The sequence below is a fragment of the Anser cygnoides genome, chromosome 4 (assembly GCF_040182565.1).
Source record: "Anser cygnoides isolate HZ-2024a breed goose chromosome 4, Taihu_goose_T2T_genome, whole genome shotgun sequence".
NCBI classification, from domain to species: Eukaryota; Metazoa; Chordata; class Aves; order Anseriformes; family Anatidae; genus Anser; species Anser cygnoides.
In genome coordinates, this window is record NC_089876.1 from 17,304,874 (window position 1) to 17,327,142 (window position 22,269).

Here is a 22,269-nt window from a genome sequence, read left to right on the forward strand (position 1 = left end):
GAAACATATTACTAATATTATCATGATGCCAGCATCCAGATAACAAAAAATGTTCAGAAGGAAGTTAGTCTGCTGTAGTATGAAAGAGTGAAAAAATCATTAATAATGGTAAGGATGTTAAAAGGAGAACACAAACTCCTTTGGTAACCTTAATCATTGAGGGGAGTGGCAGGATATTTTACAAAACTAACTTCAGGCACTGTACTTGCATATTTTGGCAATACCAAAAAAAAAAACACCTTTTGCCTACGTTCGTGAAATGGAAGGTGCTTAGAATAAATTCATTTAGAACATCACTAAGAAGAAAATCACTAGTGTCATATTATGCATTTGTGGGCTCCACGGAATACAGTGTGTGTCAATCTCTTCGGGACAATGCACAGCTCTTCCATAGCCAGACACAATCTATGATTCTCGGACAACAACAAAAATTAAGAGAAAGTTAGAAAACAATTTCAATTATTTATTTAATATGAATATTAACATAAACAATGCCAATTTAGTTATACATTGTTAATTAGTTATATATAAACTATCCACAGGCCAATCATATGTAGTTAGCACATAAATTAATTCATAGGCATCTTGTGATTGTCCATCCCCTACTTTCTAATAGAGGGATATTACAAATTTTTCATTTTTTCGTTACTCATATAAAAGTTTACATGATCCAGAATCAGATCTGATTCTGGATCGAATTCATCATAACACAATGTTGAGATGTAAGGATTCGTGTATATCTGTACATGTAAATCTACAGCTCATTCAATATTTTTGAAAAACAAGACAAAATATGTAAAACTTCAATTTTATTATGTGTGACTTAGAGAATTTGAATTTCCACCATATATTCCACATTAGAGGGGAAATACATCCGTATAAATAATTCTTCCATAGATTTCTTGTGTGCACTTGACCAAATCTCCTGCAGACTGTTTATCAGCAAACACGCTCCAATCAAGCTCTTGCAAAATTGAACTAGTGTATACATGTACCTTTAGCACTTATCCAACAGACAAATTTTCTGGCCCTAAACTGGAAAGGTTGATGTCACCTTTCAAAATTCTGTATTACAGTTGGCTATATCTGAATCCCGTTTGTGATGAGCGAATTTCTGTTCATCAAAAGTAAGAGCAGAAAAATGATATTCTTGCCTCGCCTTGCCTCGCCTTGCCTCTCTTATTCACACAATGTTTTGAAAAGTCCTGTTGCATTATGAAAATTTGGACAGAAATGGATCCTTTGAAAAGAATGTTAAGAATAAATCTTACATTATCAAGGGCAGCTGTCTCTTGTTTGTCTGTGAAAGTAATCTTCCTTCATATCCTGATATCTCAGACATAAGGAAATGATTCACCTCTGACACAGGAGAAAAATGTGTTTAGTTCTAAGGCTGCATTTTTTCTAATACTGGGATATATGATTGAATTATATACACTGGTATTCACATAGCCATATGGGTCAAATAATAAAAGTAATTTTGTAGATTAACATAACAAATATTTATATATCTCATTGCTTTTGAAAGTGTAAGTTTCACAAGCACATATTCTGTTTTATTTCAAATTCATGCAGTCCACTTCCTCTCTCTCCCAAGAGCTAAAATAAAACAACAACCAAATATTCTAATAATAAAACTTGTCAGAAAAGTGGACTGATGTGTGTTTTCTGGAAAATAATACTGTTTAAAACCTAAATCAAAGCAAAGTTCTCTGTCAGTCCAAAGACAGTGTGCTGTTTTTGATACTATCCACTCTCATATTCATACTTTTGAGACACAGTGAACTGAACTTGATCTCTAGCAAGTCACTAAGTTTTTATATTGTTTGATACAAGAAAGCTACAGTGATTAAAATACGTTACATAAATGGTTTGTACAATGGTTCAGTTTTCCATCAAGTAATTTAGAGAGATTTAAATATGAATTTAATGCCTTTTCAGGGAGCATCCAAGAAAAAAATCCAATAAGAGTAAATTTAAGAAAAATACTAAAGAATACTTTTATAGATTGACTTGCAATCAAGACAATGAAACATATCCTAATCAGCTGAAGTATAAAGTGTTTTAAACTGATTGTATGTTCCAAATCCATCTCAGAATGCTCAATAAGATAAATAGCAACAAATTAAATGTTAGAGTTGATGCAATGGATGTTTTATTTATACATCTTCCATTCCATGCAAATATAATGTCTCAGGGCTATAATGTCTGGTTTAGCACCTAGTCCACCATGAGGTTACCTGAAATTTTTGCCAAGAGAAAAAAAAAGTAACTGAATGTTAATGATATCTTACTGACATTTCTTAAACATTAGCCATAAGTCACCAAGTAGAGCAGAAAAAAGTAAGTAATGGGAAGGTCAGAAAAAATAGTAACCACAGTGACATCTTCATGAGAAATATGAATTCACAGTATCATAAAGGTACAGCAAGAAGCTCCTTGCAGCTGAGGATTTGCAGCCTCATTCTGGCTACTATTGAGATTTTTTCTTTTACAAAGAGAAGGACAAGAGTGGATATTTTTCTAGCTTCTAGATATAGGGTGGATGTATGTTTTCTCAGCTGATAGTCCTGAACCATAAAGAAGGATATTTCCACTCACCTTTTTTTTTTTTTTTTCACCCTGATTCCATTAAAAGTCTAAGGACTTCTAGTTTCAAGTCATAATTTCATTTACATTGCTGCATATATCTAGATCTAGATTTTGAAAATTGTTGCAATTTCTATAAGAATAAGAGTTTGGGAAATGATATTCTTTCTACATTCATTAGTTGTGTAAATGGTAGATTTTTATGAAAAAAACCTCAGTGCCTGTGGATCTGATAACCATGGTCCTAATTCACCATATTCCTTCAGTGATTACATTGTTATCAGTCACATTCATACAGATCCAGTTTAGTATTTTACTGTTGAAGGCAATGGCAATGGCAATGGCAATGGCAACGGCCATGGCAACAGCAATGGCAATGGCAGGAGAAAAGAGAAGGGAAAGGATCTCATTATAGAATCATTACAATCAAAAATCCATTGTAATCACTGTTACTTAATTCATCTGATGGCCTTTTCACTAATCATGAGATATTTTGTAGAATTTTATATCTTAAAAGCTCTACATGGACGTTATCATTTCTGATGATAATTTAATCATATATCTAAACACATGAAAAACATTCCCCTTAATCAGAACACTGCCAGTTCGTATATTTATTTTCATTACGTACTTTTGGAATACAATATTAAGCATAGGGACAGCGCAGGGCTCCTTTGTTTTCTTTTTCCTACAATTATATTTTATTTTGAGAGAGTCATTAATCTAGAGAAATTATTTTTAAAATAGACAAGGACAGTAAAATGGATTGAATATAGTCACAATAAAACTTAGAGAATGGGACTGGAAAAGTTTTAGTTTTTTATTGTTGCCATAGTGCAGAGTAGTCTGGGAAAAAAAAAATCTATGCCCCCCAAAAAATATCTCTCTATACTAAACTGCTTTTTATTTGGGGGGAGACTGTATCACTACAGTCATACTATTATCTGAATGATGTCACCCTCTCCATAGAAAATTATAGATGGGAACAAATTAGGATCCAGCTTTATATCACTCCTTGTGACAATATTCAATATCACTGGCCATTTTTTGGACAGAGAGCTGACACAGTTCAAAACCGTTCAACAAAAGCATGTGTAAGATATTGTGTCTACCCTAGCATGGTACAAGCTAATGACATTGATGTTCCATTTTGATACCCATGTGGCGGGCCTTCTGGAGTCATTCAGTAAGCATGACCACCTAAAAGGTATTCAACTTCAACTGTGCATTCATTAATTTATTGCAGGATGATGGTAATCTATCTAATAGTTTCCATTTCCCAACTAATAGCACATATTTCTGCAATTTGTTATGCCTATACTTCAAAAGAGCACAACCTTTAGGGGCACAGGGATTCTACAATTCTTGCTGCCCACCACTCACCCAGCTGAATGTTGTGGTAGATACCAATGAAGGAAGAGATGCCTTTCAAAAGGACCTGGACAGGCTGGAGAAATGTGCCCATGTGAACTGCATGATGTTTAACAAGCCAAAGTGCAATGTGCTGCATCTGGGTCAGGGCAATCCCAGACATAAGCACAGACTGGGAAAGGAACTCGTTGAGAGCAGCCCTATGGACAGGGACTTGGGGGTTCAGGTAGATGAAAGGCTCAACATGAGCCAGCAGTGCGTGCTTGCAGTCAGAAGGCCAACTGCATCCTGGGCTACATCAAAAGACATGGGACCAGCAGGTTGAGGGAGGTGATTGTCCCCCTCTGCTCTGCCCTCATGAGGCCCCACCTGGAGTGCTGCATCCAGGTGTGGGGCCCCCAGCACAAGAGAGATGTGGACCTGTTAGAGTGAGTCCAGAGGAGTGCTACAAAGATGATCAGTGGGCTGGAGCAGCTCTCCTATGAACAAAGACTGAGAGAACTGGGGCTCTTCAGACAGGAAAAGAGAAGGCTCTGGGGAGACCTCATTGTAACTTTTCAATATTTAAAGGGGTCTTATAAAAAAGATGGAGAAGGACTCTTTACGCGGGTAGATAATGATAGGACAAGGGAGAATGTTCTTAAACTAAAAGGGGATAGATTTAGACTAGACATTAGTAGGAAATTCTTCACTGTAAGGGTAGTGATGTGAGAAAAAAAATCTCAATAATTTTTTCAGACAGGATCTTCTGTGAAGCTATTTTATTTGCGATTGCAGAGGTGGGCATCCTGCAAACAGGAGCGCACAGTAAATATATATCATAACCTTACATTCCCTATTACCCGATGTTTGATTCTTCCCCTGTTTTCTCATTGGCTGAGTACTACAGGTTCACAAACTACTTGATGCTTACTACTATACCATGTATGTACAATTTTATTTGACCAACTGTTAATTTCTCCTTTTTTTTTTTCCCTTATTCTCTCATGACTAGAGGGCCCGTGATTTTTGTTTTTACTGATTTCCCACTGCTAGTCCTGTTTTTCTTAGCTATCTTCCTTATTTTGGGACAGTAGGACCTTCCCCTTATCTGCTTAACATACTCCCCACTGCTATGCTACTGTAATGCCTGCACAATCATTTTTGAATATGCAAGGTTAGTGGAATTTTCCACTGCATAAACACCTTCTACTGCAAAAACACAACTTTTTCTCACAGTGAGGCACTGGAACAGGTTGCCAAAAGAGGTTGTAGATGCCCCATCCCTGGAGGTGTTCAAGGCCAGGCTGGATGGGGCTTTGGCCAACCTGATCTAGTGGGTGGCAACACTGTCTGTGGCAGGAGGGTTGGAACTAGATGATCTTTAAGGCCCCTTCCAACCCAAGACATTCTAAGATTCTATGATTCTATGATGAGATCCTTCCGTCTTCCAGGGCAGTCCCTGGTTGCCAGCAACTCACATGCTGATGTGCATCAGTATGCCCAACTTCATTGTGCATTCACCAATTCTTTCAGCATCATCAGCCTGGATGTGCCTTGCCACTAGTCAAAAAAGAAAAAGAAAGAAAAGGCAATGTGTGAATATCATGAGATGAGAATTTAATAATGAAACAAGTGCTATTCACATAATTAAACAGTGAAGCTCATTGACACTGGATTTTATGGGTATCAGAAGAAAAAAAAAAAAAGAAAAAAAAAGAACACAACAGCACAGAATACAGAAATCCATGGAGGAGTGGCCTATCAAGGGTCAATTTAGTAAACACAATGGTGCTGGTTCACTGACTCCTTTAGGCATGTACTGCCAGAACATACACTGGCAAAAACTGCATATTTCCCTGTATCACTGTGCATTTGCCCTGTTCTTAAACTCTTTTCCCAAGTATTCCCAACTGACCATTATCAGAGACAGAAAATCTCCTAGACAAATATGACAAACTCTTTTCTGTGGCCACCGAGTTCTCACATCATGGAAATAAAAATATTTTCACTAGCTATTCATCACAGGACTATTGAAAGGAGAATAATCTATTGGAGGATAGATAACCTATTGTGATCTTGATTATCTTCATGAGAGCAATGTAATGGTATTAGAAATATATCAAAGTACAAAAAGCCCCTTAGAAAGCATAATATAGGAGAATATGCTATGGATGTATCATTATTTTATTTGAAGACTGAGGAAAACAATTTTCTTTTCTTTGCTTCAAATGCCAAAAAAGTTTCAGAATGATATTGTGCTTTGTCAGGCTTGTATGGAAATGCTGAGGAATGTCTCCATAGCCTACAGATTAAAGGATCCTAAAATCTTTTCCAGCTATTAGAAATATTTTTTTGGATATAAGATAAGGATTTCTCAGCTGCAGTTTTGGAGTTCCTTATGTGTGACAAAAATGGGGACGCTAGAGAAACTTTTTCAGCATTTAGTATTTCATTAAAATGTTTGCTTATCATAAGTTAAAACAATACAACTGAATGCACTGAAATGCATGTAAGTTTTTTGTGTGTTTTTTTTTTTAATACAAGTAACATTGCAACACAGAATTTATGGCATATACTTGTGACTGATCATAAGTGTAACTAACTACTAAATTAATGGTATGCAATGTCAGAAGAGAAAGTTATAAAGGATTTTCATTCAACAAAAACAACAAAAACAGCAAAGTATCTTTACCTGATTTAGTCACTTACTCTGCACAAAATTGTGACTTCAAGTAATAATAAATATTAAAGAAGGGTTGAAACTTGTCAAAAAGTTGAACACAGAATGTTTGAGGAATATCATGGCATGAAAGATTTAAGGAGGTATATGTGTATGCTTCAGCAGCTTAATAATAGAAATGTTCTCTCAATACCTTAAAAGTTGTGATATTTATTATATTCACTGCTGCCACAAATGCAGCAGTGGAATATATATAATAAATACACATCCATACATATGTTCCTTGTATAAATAAACTTGGTGAGATTGCAGAAACCTAGTAAATATTGATTCCATTGAGGCTAAACTTCCAATTAAAGTTATTTTCCTTCTATCTGAAAATATATTAATAGATCTTTCCATTACATGCTTATTCTTAGTAATAAAAATGTATTAGATATTTAAACAGACAATACTATGGTTTTAAATTTTGAATTGACTTTAAAATAACTGAGTTGTGAATCTGAGGTCAAAAGACAGCCATCCTACAGCAATTAATTCTGTAGAATTAATTCTCTATGTTTCTACAATTAATTCTGTAGAATTAATAAACCACAGTGTGGAATTTTTATCAGATTTCTTCTTCCATCAGAATTAATTTGCAAGTTTCATAAGAATCATATATCCACTGGCTCCGTTGACATCCTGACTAAAGAAGCAAATAAAGGTGAGAAGAATGTGTTTATTCCTACACACATTAAATTGATTAGAGTCAGTCTCAGTGACCTCAGCACACAGACAAACGTGCCTCTTTGAATTCTGGAGAAAGGTGAGCAGACTGGAGCAGAGATGAGCACATCCACACTACTTTTTTGGAGCCATGCTGCCATATGGACATTAACAAATTCTAAAAGTCTGCTTGGTATTTCTGCTGTATGACTGCTTTACTGACATCCTCATTTTGAAATGGCTGAATATTCGAGTTGCTGTAGTTTGCCTATTCCAGCCAAGGTCTACTTCTCCAAAGCCCTTTGAAGAGCCTGCTGCAAAGGCCAGCTTCACACACCCACTGTCATGCAGTAGTGGTTACAGTCTGAGTGCCAGACAGGTACAGTGTGAGACAAACACAGGGTTTCCTATCTCCCCTGTCATGGGATGACCCTCAGAACGTACTTCTCATAATTTAGACTGTCTGGATGTGGTGTCTCCCCTGAAGGAGAAGTACTGAAGTAGAGCCATGGTTCATGGGAGCATCTCACTGGTAGTTTAGGAGAAGCAAGGGTTCACAGGAAGGTAGTAAGAGCAGAGTAACACACACATATAATTGTTTTGCTTTTCTCTATGTATCCAAGATGCACAAATGTTATACCTGGAGTCAAGTAGCTCTCTGAAAGCAATAAAAGACCATCATTTCGCCTTGCTTTCACACACGAAAATTCCAAACCAGGATGAGAGCAAAGATAAGTGGTCATTCCAGACAGTAGAATTACTTTTTTTTTTTTTTTTTAATAGTAAGAAAATATTACTATTTATGTGACCTGGGCTGCTACACTTTGGTTCAAGCCAGCCTTTCTGGGAGGGACGCAGATTGCTTCTAACCAAGAACAAATCAATGGGCTTAGCTTGGAGCTACTGCATTTGAGAAGGAGGCAGACAGATCTGCTAAGCAGGATGACTGAAAGGACACAATTCAGAATTCATTGGTAGTACACTTGCTTGCAGGAGAGCCTCCACTGAACTTTGATGTGGAAAGAGAGACGGAGATGTTCCTAGACATCTAGAGCAGACTATTTAAAGTTTGTACCTCCAGAAAGCCACAAGTGGCTGCTGGAGAGCCAGACTGGAAGAAAATGAATTTTTTGCCAAGCGTACAACGTACAAGACATAGTTCTGTTTACAGTGGTTCTTATTTTGTATTTTTGAACCAAAGGCTTTAAGTTTTGTGTTGCTTAAGAGATTTTTGATTTCTTCTGTAGTATTTTTATGTTCCAATAAAACTTATCTTTAAGAAATGAAAGCCTCTTGAGTGTGCTTACCCTTCCCTGCTAAAAGAAAGCTGTAGTGATGCTACCTTTTTGAAGTTGCTTGGAGACATTGACCAAACAGTGTTAAGATGTAGAGGCTGTACTTTAGATCTTCTGAGAGAGGCAGAGTCTGATTTTGTCCTTTCATATCTAGATGTCCACTGCATCTGCACTTAGTTTCACAGCACTATGATACAAAAAACAGAGTACTTTCAGTATTTTCCCCAAAACTTAGTAGTTCTATCATCTTAGAGGCAAAAGCACAGGTAATCCTGCAGGTAAGGAGTGATAGTTTGGCACACCTAGAGTCAAGGCCACAGGTCAAAGCCATCTTGTGTAGATGTAGGTGATATGTTTCTCTAGGTGCCTCTTTTGTTTTTCTGTTTTGTTGTTGTTGTTGTTGCTCTTTGATTGTTTTCTTGATTTACTTCACTGGTTTTGCACTGCTTATGCTTCAGTCAGCACGCCTCAGCAGCACTTAACAAGCTGTGCATTTGATACAAAAGGTGAAATAAAAAAACAATTAGCAGAACCAGATTTTTCTGCCACCTTACATGGACTTCAAGATGGCACTAGTAAATAAGATACTACTTCTGGCACTGGCACACTAACACCAGAGGCTGTGCTCCCAGACTGTCTGAAATGGCTCTGTCTCTAGTGACTGAGCTGTCAAAGCCCTTGGAACGAGATTTGGTACAAAATTAAATTAACAATTTGAAGAAAATATTTTCTTTATGAAAGAGAAAAAGGGGCCCTGGTTTTGACACTTTCTGTCAGACCATTTAAGATCACTCTGTGTGAAAAGAAAATCTTCTGTCTGTTTTATAGTAGTCTGTTCCCTGGAGCTCGTTTCCGTTGGTATATGATGATCAGCGTGAGGCCAGATGGAAGCGGTCTCTGCCCCTTACCAGAACACTTAATGTGGCTCACAGGGTTCAGCAAACACTATAGATTCCCAAATTACCCTCAGCTTAAAAGAACAAAAGACTCATATATTATTTGCAGTGTAAATTCTCATGCAACATGTAACATGAAGGGCATAATGGAAATTTTTCACTGTGTGGGCTTGGTCTAGTCTCTTGGGCTACTTACAGCAATCTGAGCTTTTTTTTTTTTCTTTTTTCTTTCTCAAGAGCCTACAAAAATGACATATTATCAAATGTAAGATTTTTGTCATCGGTTCTTGCTATTTATTGTGTGTGTGTGTGTGTCTGTACTATCATTTTTCACTGGTGAAAAATGGCAAGCCGAAGAAATTGTATTCAGATTAGATAAAAAATGACAGTGATTTCTGGGGTGAATATATTGTAAAAAGGTTACTAAAGCATGCACAGGCTGCAGCTTTGGAGGGGTCAAGGAACATAAAGATAGGATAAAAGGAATCTGCTTGACTATGTGCAGAGGTGGGGCTGCTGTCCAGGTTTCAAACAAGAAACTGTGTTAGTGACTTTTCTTCCTAACAAGTGCAAATTAAAGATGGCCTAAAACTATAATGGTGTTCATAGGAAGGGGATGATTTGCAGACACTTATGACAAAGGTATAAGCATCTTTTTAATGAGTAGTGTTCTCCATTCTGAGGACTGTGCAGCTTTATAGTATGCATTTAATATTTACCATTTATTTTAAAATATATTTAAAAATTAAAATTAGAAGACTAGGGTTTTAAAGCTTCAGTTCATGTAGTCATGCGATGTAACGAGAATCAGAGCTGCTAACTCAAAAAAAAGTTTACATCATAGCTTGAAGTCATGGTTCAGCTGTAATCAGTTGATTAAATCTAACCAGTCTCCAGTCTCCCAAATCAGCATAACAACAACAACAATAATAATAATAGTCTTTGAGATACATTAAGATAATTTTATGGCTTTTACATCCTTGGCTTGGCCTTTCCATATTTTGATTTAGAATTGTGAGACACTCTAATGATCAATTCCACAGAAATAAAAATAAAGATTTTAGACTTCATTAGAAAAATAAAACTTTTTAAAAATGTTAAAGTGGTGCTAAAAAAATAACAACAGTGTTGCATTAAATGTTTGTCACCTTGTTTCAAGAACATATATCAAAATAATTAGGAACAGTATTTCCAGACTATAACCTTGTCTTTTTTCTTCCTTTTTGTAATGATATATGAACAACTGATTCATGAAGACGATATGATTGAAGGCCAGATCATATTATTCTTCATCCATGTGAGGTATAAATTCTTTACTATAAATTTTGTAATGATACCTAGCCTATTAGTAGACTGTCTTAGCCTTAAAGAAAAAAACGGAAATTAATTTCATGAAAGTTAAACGCTCACAGGTGTGGGGTTTTTATACAGCAGACTCATGAACAGGAAAAGGGATGTAACATATTTGGTACAGGCCTGAAGTGGCCAGTTCTGTATGCAGCAATACTACAGATAGTGGTGCTGTCATCTTCATAAACCATATTACGTTGTTTCATACGAAAAACATCTGAATCCAGTCTATAAGAGTGATATATTTTAACTGAAGAGAAGGTAGCAAGGGAAACAATTGTTTTAACTTGTAAGTAGGTCTTAGTAACACAGACTGTGCTTTTTTGTTGTTGAGAACATGTTAACTAAACTATTTCCATATGCTGATTTACCTAGTTTCATTGCTGTAGATTGTAACACAGCCCCTGATGAGAGACAGAGCAGATCTCAGATCCCCGGGGAAGTTGGAAAACCATAGCTACTGCTACAAAGGAAAAAGTGAAGAAAAAAAAAAAGACACTTCTTGAAAGCCCCGTAACAATTGTGTAGGTAATATTTATAATTTTTCATTTTAAATTTCATTATAATATACAGCTTGTTTCCTGATATTAACATATCTTCCAACTGGCCTTGCTGCCAATCTTACAAATTCCCGTGAAGAATCTTGGATGACTATCCTTTCATGCTACTCTGCAAAGCAGGATTGTGCATCATTACAAGCTAAAGAACCTTCATCTAGAGGATATTTATTAATTAATAATGTTGCCTTGAGGGTTTTTGAAATAGAGGAACAGTGGAAAAGATTCCCTGACACACTGTTCTGCTACGCTGCCTTCTTTCTGGTTTGTAGTGGAAGACTCCTTCTTGGAATTGCCAATGGCTTTAAGCTGTCATTGAACTGTTCTTTGGAATATGAAGATTAATGCAAAATCAGAGAAATTACTTTGTGGCTTTGTCCATGAACCCTGGAATGCTCAGTAGAGCTAACATATGGACACGTTGCAGAAACAACTTTGAATCCCTACAGAGTTGCTGAGATTTACTGTACCCACAATACCAGAATTGCAGATAGAATCAGGAACCAAGTTTTTGTCTTCTGAAATTCTCACTTTCAAAATCATGTTTGGAAAACAAGAGCTATATATCACTGCCATTTGTCCCAGTTTCTATATTCTACAATGAAATGGTATATTCTGTTCTTGAATGGTTAATCTTGGTTAACCAGTACTCAGGTGTTAGAGTACCATCCACATTCACTTCTGAAACTATTTTGCAACACAGAACAGGTGCACTTAACCCTTAGCCACACGAACACAAGTAAAGTGTCATTAATGGCACACTCAAGATGTTCAATGATATTCCTCACTTTAAAACTTCCCTAGCACTTGTCTTTTCTTCATCCCTTAGCCACATTTACAGTTCTACTGTATAAAACTGCAAAGCGCAAACTCAGATTTCTATGCACTCGGTCTGTTCTTTCAAAGAGCTCAGGCACTGAGGTTTCCATTTCTCTACCAGTACAGTATCTGTCTGTATGTGCAATGTCTTAAGTTTCAGTATAATCTACCAACAGAGAGTTTGAAGAGAGAAAGCAGGACACAGGACTTCTTAGCTCTCCCACTTTGATTTTTCCCAGTGGGGAAGCAACAAAGGTCTTTCTGCCCAAACTATATCCTTCAATAAATCATTCTCTGAGATACAGAGGATTTCTAGACCATTACTGCTGAAGTGTCTATGTGAGCTGAGAAAAGAATGTCCATTCTAAACCACTGGAAAAAAAAAAATATATATATATATATATTTACAAGCAGTATGTGTTTAGAAAATCTGTAACGGATGGTAGAAAAACAAAACCCATAGGGGATGGAACATTTTATGGCTACCCTACTAAAAGCCACTCTCTTGCAACACAATTTTATATATTTCAATTCCTTGGTTTACTTTTAAATAAGGATGTACACCATAAACGTATATTAATGTTGTCAAATTTGGTTTTTACAGAACCTCTTGATTCCAGTGCAAACTAGTAAGATCACATCACATGGGGCTGATGTCACTTTCATATATAGATTTGCTTTTATACCTTTGCCAGAGACAGTACTGTCCCTTATTCATTTATACATATATATATTCATTTTTATATTTATTTTATTTAATAAAATACTTCTATTTCTGGTGGCTAAGAGAGAAAGAAGTGAATCATTCTGTCAAGTAATATAAAACAACATGATGAATCCACCAAGCAGTAGACTTGCTGTTTGTTCTGCTGTTATCATAGGGAGGTAGCTGACTCGAAGAACACAGCGCCAACACCACCAACCAGAGTAAGATCTGAGAAGAGAAGGCAAAGAGAAAAAAATGTTTGCAAAGAAAATAAGCAAGAACTAAGTGACAAGAAAAATCAAGGGATTCATGTCATAAGGTGCAAGTAGCTAGCCTGGAGCCATTGACCCAGACATATAAGATATAAGGATCAAAATCAAAGATAATGAGCTAATTTGCATATGACCATTTGTTTAAGATTGTGATCAATATTCCCTCTCCAGAAGGATCACAACATTGACAATAATTAAGGTACATATTCAACCATTCAAGGTCAGTGGCAAAGTCAGCAGCTTGAGTCACATCAGTGAATTATGTCAGTGGAAGACAAGGATTAGGCAAGAAAAGGATTACTGACGAGCAGGTTAACACATTTAATGAGCAAGCAGGGGCTTGGAAATATGTGGCAGAAAGCTACTAAAAGAGACAACTGTCATATAAGATATGAGTATCCTGATGAAAGGGAAATGACGTTACATCAGCTTGGCTCACTTGCAAGCTGGGCTTTTGTGCCTAGTGTCCGGGTCAGTTATCAACAGGGAGGAAGAAATGAAATATGAGAGTACAGAAACCTTCATCTTGTGCTGCTTCTTTCTCCTGTCCCTTAAACCAGCCACAGCCACAATACAGTTCAAGCCTTCCTTGAGCCAACAGGTAAGGCAGAAAGAAATAGGGCCTGAGGATTTTGGTTTAATAGAGAGCTGGTGTAGTAGTAGTAGTAGTAGTAGTAGTAGTAGTAGTAGTAGTAACTGGAATAGTAATATAAAAGGGAGGAGTTTGTCTTGCAAAGACAGATAGAGAAAAAGGAAGAGGTAGGGGCATAGAAATATCTATTCTCTGTTAAGAGCATGTTGCCTCTTCAGTGGAGAGAAAATCATGAGTGATGGCAAAAGTGAAAGCACTGTGTTGCTATAAAAGAATTCATCCACCATACAGCGCCAGAGAGAGTAGGAAGCAAATTAAGTTTGTTTGTTTGTTTTCTGAGGAATCAATGGAAGTCATCCAAAACACTAAGCTTCCATGTGACTGTGAGACATTGACTCCTGGTTACTTCATTTGCATCAGTAAAAACTTTTAAATATAAAAAATGGAGACATCTATATAGTGAAAATGACTCAAAAAGCAAGAAATGGTTAAAAACCACCTCACTTGAAAATATCTTGTGAGAGAGTGAAATGATGGAGTTCATGATCCTTAGGATAAGAATGAGGAGCTATAACAAAACAAAAACAAGGCATTTAAAGAAGGTAGGCTTCAGTAAATTCATAAAACTGGTGAACAAGGAGTCCTAGGAGAGAAAAAAGAAATTAAATTGAACTGTCAGTTCCATAAAGAAACAATATTAAGGGCAGAAGTGCAAAATATACTATTGCAGAGGAAAGATGAAAGGTGCAATAAGAGATGAGTTTGATGAAATCATGAGCTTTTTGTGTATTTGAAACATAAAAAAGTGGAAACTAGGTCTGGTTACTAAGGTCAAATATAAAAAGTCGTATGAGTGCATAGGAAGAGAGTAAGAAGAGAAAACACAAAACCAAAGCTCTTTAACAAGAACGATAATTATAACAAGAAATCTTTCTGTAAGAGGAATATCAAGGAAGGGGTTAGTTCAGCTCTTATTGTAGTGGGTGAGCTATTGCAGACTGCTCCAGGAAAAGTGAAGAGTTCAATATTTTTTTTGCAAGTTACTACTGAGAATGTCATAATTAATACGAGTCAGAGAGGGTAAAACCTCCTTCTAAGGAAGGAACAGGTCAAACAATAACTAAATGTTAGATGTTCTCAAAACTGTTGAAACTGCTGTTCTTCACTGCAGTGTAATTAAAGAGCTGGCTGATGAAATCACAGTATCATTAATTGTTATCTCTGAGAAATTGGCAATAATGGGAAGACAGGCAAACATGCAGTTTTGAAGAAGTGGAATGATAATAAGGTGAAGCCAGAAAATAACAGACCAATCAGCTTAACATCAGCTTCAAGGAAAACATAGGGAGAGCTATATATTTTTTTTTTAATAGAAAGAAACAGAAAATGAATAACCACTGTCATGCTATCAACAAAAAATTATGTCAAATCATTTCAATTTCTCCTGCAGGAGAGCAAATGACATGGGTAGAGGAGAAACAGCTGATATATTGTTTGATTTCATCAAGTTTTCAGCACTAGTAGTATATTCCTCACAAGCGAAGCACGGCCTCAATGAAAATATCAGAAGATATAAATCTAGTTGTATCACACTCTGAAAGTAATTACAGTGTCAAAACAGAAGCATGTAATTAGTGAAATTCTGCTGACATCTGTCTCGAGTCAGCGTCCTCATTACTTATGTGGCATTACTAAATACATAGATTGAATGAGGGTGGGAACTCAAAAGAGTCAAGAAACATTGGAGGTGCCATCAGATAGAAAAAATGAGGCATTTAATAGTGAAAAGTGCAAAGTATTTGTGCGATTCGTGCAAGTGGGAAACATCAGCTAGGCAGTAACAGAAAATAAATGTTTACAACATTCTTGTTACAACAGCTAGCTGAAACATCTAATTAGGAAGTCCAGCTGAAAATGATTTGGAGTTCAGTGTGGAACACAAAGACTGAATTAAATTCAAAAATTGATGTACTATTACAAGGAAAGAAAAAAAAAAAAAACATGATCATAATGAAATATGCTTTGGAAGACGCATCTTAATTCTCTGTTGTCAGCAACATTCTTCCTTCCGGAGCTCTGTGTCCAGGTTTTGATAAGCTCTTTTCAGGAATGTTTTTCCAATGGAGGAGACGAGAAAAAGCCAGATGCTGAGAAAACATTGCTTCCTCATAAAGGCTGAATGACTGTAGGACTGTAAGAAGAAGAAGTCGGTAGGGAGTGAGAATGGGGAAGACATAGGAGTTTTCAGATATATGGAAGTTTGCTGTAAGTAGGAGCAGAGCTGATGTTCTTCTGTGTTCATCACAAGTAGGAAAGGAGTTAATGTAAGGGAGATTTAGGACAGAAATATGAATAGCAAAGCACTGAAAATAAATTTGTCTGAGAAGTTTGTGTCTTTTTAACTTCATTAGCAGTGTCTTCGATATCTGACAAATGTCCGTCATCATTGACCTATATAATTCTGCCTTGGACAAAGCAATGGGCTGAATGATGTCTTGGGAATACTTCCCTACAATTTTATGATTCTGTCTACCCAGAAGTTATTGCAACCACCTTCAGCAGCTAAGAGGCAAATGCATACTGCTTTCCTACGTGAGAATCCAGCTGAGATGCAGGAATGCATGACAGGATCACCATATGCTCCACTCTCTCACAGTAGTATTGACAACAGTTCCTTCCTGCCAGCTCTAAAGTATATTTCATTCCTTCTGTATAAACCATATGCACAGGGAGAATGCTGATAAGGAGACACCCTACAGCTAGTGCCAATAGGTTTTAGCAGATGATGCCTGCAGTACTTGCTTGTAATTTGGCTTTACATTTGGGATTCTGTAATGTATCTGCAAGCATCAAATACAGCAACCTGACTAGGAAAGTTCACATAAATACTATGGTCCATAGAAAAATTGAAGACAGAAAAATATAGTAATAAAAGAGATAGGAAAAGTACAGTAAATGCAGAGCTTTCTCAGACAAACCAGAAATAGATGGAATATTCCCATAGGCAGAGCATGAGTTTTCCTTGGCATCCTAATAACCTTCAAAACACATTTTAAAGCTATTAGAACATCAGTATCTTTTAGCATCTCCAGTAATATTAGAAGGAAAAAAATATGGGAGCATGTTTGCATTTCTTTCAAAAAAAAAAAAAAAAACCACCAGATTTTTATGCCAAAACTAACAGAAGAGACACACTCATCTATCACAATTAGGAGAGATATATTCCTCAAAAAACATTCCAACGATTAAAAAAATATTTTAAAGATTTTTTTTTGTGTTAGATCTGCAACAGGCTGCCATTTAGTGTGGGCACATTTTTAAGATCTAGTAATTAACAAGCCCCAGTATGTCTTTTCCTTGCCTCCCTCTGATATCTGAAAATTAATAACAGCCAGTCTTAATTTCCTGTGTGAAGAAAATCAACTTCTCTTTCCACAGGTATTCTGATTTTGAGCTTTAATCTATTGAAGAACATCTGAGCTCTTTTAAATGAAGAAAGCTGAACAACAATATTCAGTCTAGATAGAATCTTTATACTTGTGTTGTGATAATGGTAACATAACCAGTGGGAATATAAATTCACTGCCCGTGACTTTGTCACAGATATAAAGATCTTCTTGAGAAGGCATGTACATCAAGCATAAGAATATATGACATTTCTCCACCTCTGCAGGAATCAGTTCATCAGATAATCTGTTTAAGGAAATTCCAGCACTGTAATTTGCCTTTTTGCTTTTAAGCAACAATGCGATAATGCAGAAGCCACGTTCTATGATTTAGAGTGATTTAGTTTGCAGGAAGCCCATTAATTTAACCATATTTTCCCATACTTTTCAGCACCATGTCCTGTCATCTGGAAATAATAGAAACCATAGTAGTAAACTCTGAAAGCTAAGAAAAAGACATGCAAGTACAGTTCACGTGGTATTTACTGGTATGCTAATGTTAGCCCAGCCTAACCAAAATTAGAGTTTCTTGGTAAACCTGGATTAGCTTTCTAGTGAAAGGGATACTGAAGTGGCAATCAAAAACAAATGTGTTGTAGTTCTATATTTATTTATACAGCAGCATGAACATAAGGCGGGTATATGAGTCCTGAATCAAAAAGCTATGGTAAGTGAGCATTTTGTTGTTTCTGCAAAAATGTATAATATTCACTCTGTGAGTGAAAAATGGGTACAAGAGGAAAAGGATCGTCATATTTCAAGTGTGGCTGTTTTCTTTGCCTCTCACTCTTAAAAACTGTTGTTCAGTGTTTATTCAGCTTTTTAAGTTGTTGTTGTTTTAATATATATAATTACTACACCTTTTTGTAAATATATCTTTTTTGTATACTGAAAATTTTCCATTAGTATTTGAAACAGTCACTTCACTGACAATGTTTACTCTCCTCGCAATATTTTCAGTCAGAATACCAGACTAAAACTACGCAAGACTTTCCAGTAAAACACGTAACAAGGCTCACATGTTGAATTCTGTAGCTCCATTATGAGCAGTAAATATATTTTTAGTTGTTGACCGTGTGAATTTGATTCAGAAGGCTTTAATGTTCCCTAAAGGCAGTTCTTTTTCTTCAGATTAGAAAACAGTCACTTAATGTGGAAAGAAAAAAAAAATCTTTTCACAAAAGAGGGTGGAAAAGGAAGGAAGACGAAAAGATTTGCAAATTCCATGTGCTTCCCCTGTGCTTGTTATGGCTTGTGACTTCTAGGAAATAGTTTGAATTAAAGAGAAAGTAACCAAACACTGGGCCAGTTCTGATGTCCTTTAGTCAACTGAAAGTGAAGTGCACCCCCCAATATATGCTTTGACATAAAAATATATGTAAATATTCACACACACCTCTGTATATATTTATGTATATTTATTGTGTGTAAAAATATATGTATGTATATATGAAGTAGATGCAAGGGTGAGACACTCTGGAAGCTCTGCTTTGAACAGAATATGAAACAAAACACAGAACAGGATATCTCAGAGGCTGTTGTAAAAGTCTGCAGCACCTCTCCTACTTACGTTATAGAAACTGTAATGACCAATGTGGTCAGAAATAAGAAATGTTAATATGTATTTGATATTAAGGAATTATATCAGATTGCTTTCAAAGTAGCTGTATCACAAACTTGATTGCTAATTTGCTTTTGAAGACCTTTAGGTTCCTTATCAAAGTTCTTACCAAACCCTTGAAAGATCTGTAGTAAATAACAGTAGAGAAAGAAAAAGACTAAGAGAAAGAAAATCCCAAGATTGTTTGGTTTTACAGTGTGTACTTAGTTCTTTTACACCTTCCTTTATTATTTTTCTAATCTTTATATACGAGTGAGAAGATGACATTAAGGGCAGAATGGTCATTGGAACTGATGCTAGTGCTGCTGGTCTAATAGGTGAGTGTGCAGCTACAATCAAACCCCAGACACATAGCTGAACAGTACTGAAAGGAATTTGAAATTAAACTTTTTCAATTTCCATGCCTGGTATCCTTACATTGTTACAACTGAGGCCTCAAACTTTTTATACTGCTGAGATTTATGCACATGCATAATCTATTTGAAATGAGACTACTCACAACTTTAAAGTGATTTCCTAGATTTAGTTTCTACCTAAAACAATATGGAAAAATTGATAAAGCTGTGAGGAATAAAGAAGGATTTTCCCTCAGGACTGTCAGTACAGCACCTTAATCAATAAACAGTCAAAAGTTGAAAAGTGAATAAAGCTGAGGAATAAAATATTTTATTTTCTTCTGTATTACAGCTTGAATAATATTCTCCCCTATAGAAGTTTATGGTCCATAAATACCTTTATGCTGATCAGAACACCTAGCATGAAGGACAAGCTGACATGGATTTTTATATAATCCAAGAAATTGAACTTAAATGAACTGAGATTGGAAACACAGAACAGTCCAGAAGGTTTTTTTTCCAGAGATATTCTATCCACACAACAGAATGGGAAAACTGTAGTGACTTTTCCTCCTTTTTTTTTTTTTTTTTTTTTTTTCTGAATTTGTCTAACTGGCCTAATTGATGAAACAGAGGAAGATGAAAGCATTATAGGAATGTATGCTAAGATTTAATTTGCTTTTTAGAAAATGATTTTTTTCAAATACTAGTCTTTGTTGTATTTTTATAGCAGGAAAATATAATTTAGCCTAATTGTTAGTGGTCACTGAAAGTCACCCTCATTGTACATTGACTTTTGCTCTCTTCACGGACAACAAGAAACTGAACTGTTCTCTAAAATCTAAAAATACATGATAACAAATTCAAAGATGTAGGATGACAGTGAAAATACTCATAAGATTCAGAATTGCAACCTACTTTGTGATTTCTTTAAAACTATGTTTAAGGTCATATTTGGTTTTAACTGGATAGTCTAAAAAGAAGTCCAGTGAATGAAGTGTACTGAAACCAAATATATCTGATAACATCAGACTAAAATATACCTTTTTGTCATCAATTAGTTTTAAGAGTTTTGATACAAAATGAGAATTTGACTGCAGGTATCTGTCTAAAAGTAAGAGGGGGAGATGCATTTTCTCATCAAGTAGCAACTTATGCTTTGTAAAGAATGTCATATGACAGTTTGCAAAACTATGATTTGGAAGGAAAAAAAAAAGATTAAGGTTCTAATATGCATATACCTAATTTTTAGATTATGCTTATATCCATGTTTCTTGTTCAGCAAGGTATTTTGTTAAATAATTCCTTTAATATCGTAGTGGGTCATCAGAAAGAACCAGTCTGTGTGATGCTCAGATCATGGGATTATGTTCATCCTCACCCATACACAGCCATACCAACTCTAAAGAGCAAAAAATTCAGAAAAGACACTTCTGGATGCAGAACACAGAAACACAGGCAAGTTCAGTCACTGTAGTAAAATTGGACTCTGAAGTCAGAATGCCACATGCATGCCCTTCACCATATATAGATAGAAATTAAATTTCATCTAGAATTTTTGCTTAGATATGCATTAGTATGTCTGGAAAATATCTCAGTTATGCACAAAGGTGTAGTGTCAGACAACCTTCTGGTCAATTCATGATCAAAACTTAGGATATAGCAAAGATTCTGGCAAAGAGTAACTACCAAACTAATGAATAAAGAAATGATGAATTAATTTCATCCAGTCTCCATCTGCTATCACATGTGATCATGTTATTGAAAGCAATAGATAAAACAGTGACAGCCTGGTGTGTATGCTTTCTATCTGCAGTCCTGAAGAAATCCTCCTCTAGTACAGTGAGCGTTCTGCAGTGTGCTCTGCTTTCACTTCTTACTGAAATCAACGGCTTAGAGGGCTGAGGATAAGCAGATTGCAGGGAACCAAATGTTGCTGGATTTCACTGATACCATGTTCTCAAGAAAGTAAAAATGTGAATATAAGATTATCTAAGTTCCAGATAAAATATCAATTACCTCTTGTATACCTACCGTAATCTTAAAACCCTCCTCAGGACAAGGGGTCAGAATTCTTACCTGAGAGTAAGGTCCTCCCAGAGAGCTTCTGGAATGTTCAATACAAGATCCAACTGTATGTGGTAAGGCAAGCAATGACATATTTTTCTTCCATAGGCAGGAAATGAATGGAGATCATTCATACTGGGAATATTGTATTTGAAAGACTTCATAAATAACAAGGTGGAGCTAAAGGTTACAGCCTGTGGTGGTTTTACCCTGCTGGGCAGCTAAACTTCACCACAAGTGCTCTCTCACTCCCCCACCTCAAAGGAAAGGGAGGCGAAAATATGATGGAGAGGGCTGCCCACAGGCTGCAGTTCTTCAAGAACTGCTCCAACATGGCTCCATACCACGGGGTCCAACCCACAGGAGCAAACTGCTCCAGCATGGGTCCCCCACGGGCGGCAGCTCCCCCCAGCCCCCCTGCTCCTGCGTGGGCTCCTCTCCATGGGCTGCAGCTCCGGCCCGGGGCCTGCTCCTGCGGGGGCTCTCCATGGGCCGCAGCCTCCTCCAGGCCACATCCACCTGCTCCACCGGGGGCTCCTCCACGGGCTGCAGCGTGGAGATCTGCTCCGTGTGGGACCCATGGGCTGCAGGGGGACAGCCTGCTCCACCAGGGGCCTCTCCACAGGCCGCAGGGGAACTTCTGCCCAAGCGCCTGGAGCACCTCCTTCCGCACTGGCCATGGTGTTGGCAGGACTGTTTCTCTCACATTTTCTCACTCCTCTCTCCCAGCTGCTCTTGCACAGCAATTTTTTTTTTTTTTTTTTTTTCCCCTTTCTTCAATCTGCTCTCCCAGAGGCCCACCCAGAGTCGCTCACTAGCTTGGCTCTGGCCAGCAGCAGGTCCCTTTTTGGAGCTTGCTCTTCTCTGACATGGGGCAGCTGCTGGGCTCTGCTCACAGAGGCCACCCCTGCAGACCTCCTGCTAACAAGCCCTTGCCATGTAAAGTCAATACATAGCCAGATGTAAAGTAGGTTACTGACCGC

At 36.8% G+C, this 22,269-nt stretch overlaps 1 long non-coding RNA gene across 4 annotated transcripts; it reads right to left on the minus strand.

The window, feature by feature from the left end:
• Positions 1-446: 446 nt before the first annotated feature.
• Positions 447-22,037, minus strand: LOC106035622 (uncharacterized). 4 transcript variants are annotated; one of them, XR_001206885.3, is made up of 6 exons: positions 21,299-22,037; positions 13,090-13,181; positions 11,243-11,334; positions 8,638-8,812; positions 5,421-5,502; positions 447-2,240 (listed from the first exon to the last, which is right to left on the minus strand). It is a non-coding gene; the product is annotated as an uncharacterized lncRNA (long non-coding RNA). The 4 variants fall into 4 exon arrangements; XR_010830977.1 differs by having other exon boundaries at positions 8,673-8,812; positions 11,243-13,181; XR_010830978.1 differs by having other exon boundaries at positions 447-1,359; positions 11,243-13,181.
• Positions 22,038-22,269: the final 232 nt, after the last annotated feature.